Source organism: Daphnia pulicaria, chromosome 6 (genome assembly GCF_021234035.1).
Source record: "Daphnia pulicaria isolate SC F1-1A chromosome 6, SC_F0-13Bv2, whole genome shotgun sequence".
NCBI lineage: Eukaryota > Metazoa > Arthropoda > Branchiopoda > Diplostraca > Daphniidae > Daphnia > Daphnia pulicaria.
Genome location: NC_060918.1, coordinates 9145854 through 9153353, shown reverse-complemented (window position 1 = coordinate 9153353; position 7500 = coordinate 9145854). Strand labels below are relative to the sequence as shown.

General features: G+C 48.8%; 3 non-coding genes across 3 annotated transcripts in view; all 3 read left to right on the top strand.

The window, feature by feature from the left end:
- Window positions 1-2735: 2735 nt before the first annotated feature.
- On the top strand, window positions 2736-5029 carry LOC124346377. The gene has a single exon (XR_006919925.1). It is a non-coding gene; the product is annotated as a small subunit ribosomal RNA (ribosomal RNA).
- A 932-nt stretch (window positions 5030-5961) lies between these two features.
- On the top strand, window positions 5962-6114 carry LOC124346225. Its single transcript, XR_006919797.1, has one exon. It is a non-coding gene; the product is annotated as a 5.8S ribosomal RNA (ribosomal RNA).
- A 638-nt stretch (window positions 6115-6752) lies between these two features.
- The window catches only part of LOC124346385, a 4575-nt gene continuing 3827 nt past the window's right edge, over window positions 6753-7500 (top strand). The window contains exon 1 of the ribosomal RNA XR_006919931.1: window positions 6753-7500. This exon is cut by the window's right edge and continues 3827 nt beyond it. This is a non-coding gene — a ribosomal RNA (large subunit ribosomal RNA).

The following is a 7500-nucleotide window of genomic DNA, read 5'->3' as shown; positions in this document are numbered from 1 at the left end:
TGATGACTTGCGACCGTAAAAAATTCCCACTCGTCGAAAATTTTCTAAGTCCCAACTTTGAAAACGACGGTTCCTGAAAGTCGGCTGGCGGTTGGATGGGGCAATGTCCCCGTCCAATCGCTAAAAATGAGCCGGAAAACGGAGACATTATGCGGCGGAACATTAGTGGTTTTCCTTAGTATAGAAGAGGTCTCGATTCCTAAACTCGGAAAAATTTTCAGAGTCCCAAAAATTTTCGAAGTGTCGAATAGTTTGGTTTCTCGAATTGAAAATTTTTTTCAAATTTGCGACATTACGACAAGCAGCGATTGTAAAGCCCGGTCCAAATTTTTCAAACGAGTCTTACTTCTTGTTAGTCCGCCTGGCCGATACCAAAGAATGGCCGACCGTCGACTATCGGGCGAATAGACGGGTGAAAGAAATAAAGTCGAAGCCGGTGGTTGGATAGATATCGAAGGGAAGGCGAAAGAGGCGAAAAGGAAAGCGCGAAATTTCTTTAGTAGCTTCGACGCAAAAACTTTGGTATCGACGGGGAGCTTTGGGAAATGAAACGAAGACGCAGAATGGGAAGTTGTCCGGTTCGGCGTTAGTTGTAGTTTCATTTCCACCGTAGCTGAGCTCCTTTCCGCCCGCCACTTCACATGATTTTAGTTTCGATTCCGTTCGATCGCGCTTGCACTGTCTTTGTTTTTTTTTCACTGCTTGGATCGCGGCTTTGCTCTAACCAGTTTAGCCCCATGCGATCAAAAAGTCTTAAAAAAAAAACCGTTGAACGGAGACGAACTCGATGAGCTGTCGGTGTGTGAAATATCATTCCTTCGGTAAAACCGTTTTCGAAATTTCCGATGGTCGGTATATGTAAAAATATATCCGAACCGCGATGTGGACGGGAATTCAAACGCCCGCTTCACCGATTGGTGCGACAGCTGAGAAGCTCGTCACTCGATCCAACGACTCTTGGTCGAAAAGTTCAGAAGAGGTGCGCGCGTCAAACATTTTTTTGGTTTCGGACGTTTCGTTTCTTCGGCACGTGTGGTTTGTCTGTGGCCGTCTGTGAGAGAAATCGGACGCTTGTTCTTTGTTATTTTACCGTAACAAGACAAGACGGGAAAGATTCTTTCTTCCAAACTTACGGCATCATAACCATCAGCGTTTACCGTCAGCGACGATACGGAAGAGAAAAGAAAATGGTGCGCGTCTTTTCACTTTTTGACACCGTATCAAAAAAAATTACCGTTCAGGCGGAAATGTGTGTGTGTGTGTGTGAGCCGAGAGATAAAAATAAAAAAGCCACCAAACAGAACGCTTTCAAATTATTTCGTGCGGCGTGCGCATATTTCACATTTTGCCGTTTGACGGAAGCTCGTTGTGTGGAACACAGAAGTGGAGATGGACGGAGTTGAAGGGGGGCGAAGACGGCCCGGTCGGACAAAGTCAAGAGATTGAAATATACGAGAGAATTGGGTGGAAGTGATGGCAAATCTATAAAATTCAAAAATCGGATGAGATGCGAGGACCGCAAAATGTGGCGTCGACTCTGACTCTCTTTTACTACGAACTTCCCTTCGACGGAAGATATCGAGAGCTGAGCTGAGCGCCCGCTGAGTATGGCCGGCGTAATTACAAACGAGTTACGGTTGGAGCTATATCGATTGTACGTATCCCGAACGTTCATCGAACAAGCCAGATCAACTCGGCGCCCGGTAAGATGTACGCTCAGTTATGGCCATGACACACGAAGGGAGAATTCAAACGGCTGTGAGTGTACGGCCCGCCCGGAGTTGTGTGTAGGCAGTGACCTCTCAAGAAAAAACGTAAAAAATTTTTTTTTGACAGTCACCGGTCTGCGACAAGTAATCAGTACGAAACTTGGGTGCAATGCAAAAAACATTTTGAGAATCCTTGCTTGACAACAACGAATCTAACACGATAAAAAAACGATCCCCATCGGTGTACCGCTTGCTTTTCTCGCGCTTCGGCGCAGAATCGCTTATTCAGCTGCCCTTGGAATATGTTCGTTTCGTGCATACTTGATCTCGGTCATTCTTCGGTGAACTCTTAAAGAATTGCGCACTTTTATAGGGGTAGTCTGGTTGCTTGTCTCGACTTGAAATGATTTGTTTTTTTCCGCCCATGACTTTCTATACGATGCCTCTATGCTGGCCTCTGACCGCGGTTGTTCCGAGTTTTCTCTTTCTCTTCGAAAGTCTTTGCGGAAAATTCTGCCTCGTGTGACCGTTGAGCGGTGAGGTGTGTGTGTGTGTGTGTGTCGTGCGGGGTGATGCGAGAGTGTGCCTCGGCGGTGGAAAAATAAAAATAAAACTCTGAGCCCACAAAAATTTAAAAGATGTATGCTTGTCAGCTTAGTAAAGCAGGCTTGACTTATGAGCATACAGCACGCCACATATGACCGTCGAAAACCGTAATACGGGAAAAAAAGTTGATGAATATATCAAGACCGGTCGAATGAATCCGATTCACTTTGGGCTCATAGACCGTTGAATGGTCTTTGACTTTGGAAATTGAAATGAAAAAAATCCAACAAACGGATCGGATCGGTGTTTCTCTTCACTGGGACTCGCTGTGACACGCCAGGCGTTGCGATCAAAAATTTTAGTTTCCGAAGAAAAAGAAAAAAACGAAAAAACGTGTTGATTTGGTGTGTGTTTGGTGATGCGTGGGCGAAATAAAAACCCGCAACTCGCCGGATGCATATCAAACAAACATACACGAAATACCTGGTTGATCCTGCCAGTAGCATATGCTTGTCTCAAAGATTAAGCCATGCATGTCTAAGTACAAGCCGCTAGACGGCGAAACCGCGAATGGCTCAATAAATCAGTTATGGTTCCTTAGATCCACTCCATCCTACTTGGATAACTGTGGTAATTCTAGAGCTAATACATGCACTCGAGCCTCGACTGCGGGCTTTCGGGCTCGCAGAAGAGGTGCTTTTATTAGATCAAAACCAGTCGGGGCCGGGCTTTCGGGCTCGCGCACCGTACCAATTTTGGTGACTCTGGATAACTTCACGCCGATCGCACGGCCTTCGCGCCGGCGACGTATCTTTCAAATGTCTGCCTTATCAACTGTCGATGGTAGGTTACGCGCCTACCATGGTTGCAACGGGTAACGGGGAATCGGGGTTCGATTCCGGAGAGGGAGCCTGAGAAACGGCTACCACATCCAAGGAAGGCAGCAGGCGCGCAAATTACCCACTCCCGGCACGGGGAGGTAGTGACGAAAAATAACGATACGGGACTCTTCCGAGGCCCCGTGATTGGAATGAGTACACTTTAAATCCTTTAACGAGGAACCATTGGAGGGCAAGTCTGGTGCCAGCAGCCGCGGTAACTCCAGCTCCAATAGCGTATATTAAAGTTGTTGCGGTTAAAAAGCTCGTAGTCGGATGTCTGTCTTCGGCCGGGCGGCGCCGCTCTGAATCAAGGGTGTTGCGTTTCACGCTCTGGGAGCCCGGGTGTCAAAGCCCGACTCTCTTCACGGTCGGACAACATCGCCGGAGTGGTGGTCGGTGCGTCGTTGTTGTATCTGCGGCCAGAGTTGGAAAGTTCTTTCGGGTTCTTTTTTAATTTTGGTCGTAGTTGACTCGATTCGCTCCACCCAGTCAATCGTTCGGGGTGCCCTTCACCGGGTGTCTCGGGCGGCCGGCAACGTTTACTTTGAACAAATTAGAGTGCTCAAAGCAGGTGTATCCCAACGCCTGAATATCGCAGCATGGAATGATGGAATAGGACCTCGGTCCGATTTTGCTGGTCTTTTACTTTTGGACCCGAGGTAATGGTCAATAGAGACGGACGGGGGCATTCGTACTGCGGCGACAGAGGTGAAATTCTTGGACCGCCGCAAGACGAACAACAGCGAAGGCATTTGCCAAGAATGTTTTCCTTGATCAAGAACGAAAGTTAGAGGTTCGAAGGCGATCAGATACCGCCCTAGTTCTAACCATAAACGATGCCAACCAGCAATCCGTCGGAGTTACTCCAATGACTCGACGGGCAGCTTCCGGGAAACCAAAGTCTTTGGGTTCCGGGGGAAGTATGGTTGCAAAGCTGAAACTTAAAGGAATTGACGGAAGGGCACCACCAGGAGTGGAGCCTGCGGCTTAATTTGACTCAACACGGGAAACCTCACCAGGCCCGGACACTGGAAGGATTGACAGATTGAGAGCTCTTTCTTGATTCGGTGGGTGGTGGTGCATGGCCGTTCTTAGTTGGTGGAGCGATTTGTCTGGTTAATTCCGATAACGAACGAGACTCTAGCCTGCTAAATAGGTGACGGGTTTTATCAATTGAAACCGAAGGGAGTACGGAGGCGTCGGGATCAGGTGGCGGCGATTCGGGTCTCGGTGGGACTGGTTCCTTTAGTGAGGCAATCTCTCGGCTTGGTTTCGTTGTGCTTTGTTCGTCGGGTGTACGGCCTTCACGGGTTGGTTGCCTGGCGGATGAGGTATGGCGGGGCTTTGTCGGGAATGTCTCGCGGGGGCTGGCTCTATTGTTATTCGGTCGTCGTCATCCCCGGCGATACCTTCTGCTCTCGCGTCCGTCACGCAGTCTTCTTAGAGGGACAAGCGGCGTCCAGCCGCGTGACAGTGAGCAATAACAGGTCTGTGATGCCCTTAGATGTCCTGGGCCGCACGCGCGCTACACTGAAGGAATCAGCGTGTTTCACTCTCCCTGTCCGAAAGGACCGGGTAACCGCTGAACCTCCTTCGTGGTTGGGATTGGGGACTGCAATGATCCCCATGAACCAGGAATCCCTAGTAGGCGCGGGTCACTAGCCCGCGTCGATTACGTCCCTGCCCTTTGTACACACCGCCCGTCGCTACTACCGATTGAATGATTTAGTGAGGCCTTCGGACGGGCTTGTCGGGGTGCCGTCGAGTGGGGAGCAATCTCTGCCCGTGCGGTGCCTACCAACGGCGAGACTGAAAGATGGTCGAACTTGATCCTTTAGAGGAAGTAAAAGTCGTAACAAGGTTTCCGTAGGTGAACCTGCGGAAGGATCATAAACGAACAAGACAAATGTTTTGCGCATATGGCTTTGGTTGAGCACGAAACAACTAAAAGTTGCAAAACAAAAAAACCCCATCAAAAGTCTTTCGGCGTAAGACATCGTATGAACTATGTGTGGGTTGACGGAAGAAAATCATTTATTTTGAACGGGTATCAGGCGCTCTGATGCGCGGTGGTTTAAAGCGGATTCGCCTTTTCAAATTGATTTTTCTTTCCTCTCGGCTCAAAAAAAAACACAAAGTCTTTCGATTTGGTCTATGGCCGTGAGCAAATTCTTCCTGCTTCGATGGTGAATGTCTCTATAGATTCATTCGACCTTTAGCGGCGCTCACAGTGTTGACGTTAGTAGAGTGAAGAATACGATAGCCCGCCTGGGCCGCGAGTACCGAAGGAACAATAAAGGAGATTTTATAAAGTCTTAGTCCCTAAATCAAACACTTTGAAAAATAAAAACTCGGTGGATGGAGAGTCGGAAAAAAAAAAAACATCAAGATTTTGAACGGGTATCAGGCGCTCTGATGCGCGGTGGTTTAAAGCGGATACGCCCAATCGAAATTGTTTTTTTTTTTGTTTCTCTCTTCGTCTTCGGGATTTTTTGATTCTCGGTGGGGGACGAAAGTGTGAGACTTTACTCTGGACGTTCTTTTCGGGCGTAGATACTCGTGGTTGCGTGCGTGTGCGTCGTATAGACTAACACTCCAAAGCCCGACACTATGCCGTTGAAAACCGAATGTTTTTTAAGCTTGCCCTTCGCCCTCTCGATGAAGTAGGAAGAATTCAAAATCACAATAACACACTAAACCCAAATTCTAGTACGAGTGTTTATCGGAACATTTTCTTTCTGGCTTTCTTTCTCCGCCCTCGCATTCATTTGCTTGGGCGGGTTGGAGAAAAAGAGAGAAGAAAACGAATATGTCGTTTTATATACGACCCTGAACGGTGGATCACTAGGCTCGTGGATCGATGAAGAGCGCAGCAAAGTGCGCTAATCCATGCGAACTGCAGAACACATGGAGCATCGAAATCTTGAACGTAAATGGCGGCCCAGCTTCTCGCTCGGGCCACATCTGACTGAGGGTCGGTCGAATGATGAACGAACAGAGATTTTTTCAGTCTTGGTTTTGCATGTTGGGTCGCGGCGAGATTTATTTTTCACCCGGCCTGACCGCATAAAAGCTCCCGAATCTCTAACGTCTGGGTGCCGCGCGACTTAAGTGTCCGCGATGCCTCAAATACAAAAAAGGGGGAAAAATAAAAGAAGGTTCGCCCTGTTTTGTTTTTTTCCTCTCTATTCAAAAGAAACCTTTTTCGATGGCAAAACAGATGGGAAATTTTTGAGCCAACTCAAAAAAAATTTAGAAATAAACACATCTTCTCGAACAAGGTGTCGGCTGCGTGTGCGCGATATACCGCTTCAACGCGAGTTTAGTTGTGTGTGTGCGCCGGGCGTGTCGAAGTGTCGACCACCGCGAATTATCACTCACTCTAACCGCTCGTTATGCAAGCATGGTTCGCGCACGACGCGTTGTTTCAATACAAAAAGCCGCAGGACGCCCTGTCACTTTTCGTAAATTAATTTTTGCGAATAACGAGAGACTCGCTTTTTTTTCGAAAAAAAAATTTGAACCGGCAATTATTCAATCTTTCCCGGCTTTAAAACGCCAAAGTCTGTCGAGCTAGATAAAGTGTTGTCTCCTTTTGAAAACAAACAATTCATTCTGACCTCAGTTTAGATGAGACTACCCGCTGAACTTAAGCATATCAGTAAGCGGAGGAAAAGAAACTAACAAGGATTCCCTTAGTAGCGGCGAGCGAACAGGGATGAGCCCAGCACCGAACCTCGCGCCCGGTTGAGCGGGTGCCGAGGAATGTGGTGTTCGGGAGGATCGTGCGCGTCTGTCCGGTATCTATCGTCCAAGTCTCCATGAACGGGGCGAGCAACCCACAGAGGGTGTCAGGCCCGTAGATAAGACGAGCCGAGACCGTGCATCGGATCCCTTCCCAAGAGTCGGGTTGCTTGAGCGTGCAGCCCTAAGCGGGAGGTAAACTCCTTCTAAGGCTAAATATCGCCACGAGACCGATAGCGAACAAGTACCGCGAGGGAAAGTTGAAAAGAACTTTGAAGAGAGAGTTCAAGAGTGCGTGAAACCGTTCAGGGGGTTAAACGGGTGGGCCCTCGAAGGTCGAACAAGTCCCCGCTCCCGGCACTTGGTTGTATGCCCTTAACGCTGCATGGAGACTGCCTGAATTGGCGGCTCTCTTGCATAAGTCGTTCTGCGATCGCAATAGCCACGCCAAGGTCCGCAAGTGGGGGGCCTAGTAGGACTCCGCGACCGACTGGGTGTCTGTTACACGGGGCGTCCGTTAGCGAGTTTCGTGGTTACCTTCGCGGGTGCCGCGATGACGAGCGCGGCGTTTCCCAACAGTACTGCCCGGTCGTGACCTGTCTCCTCCCGGGAGGTGTCGT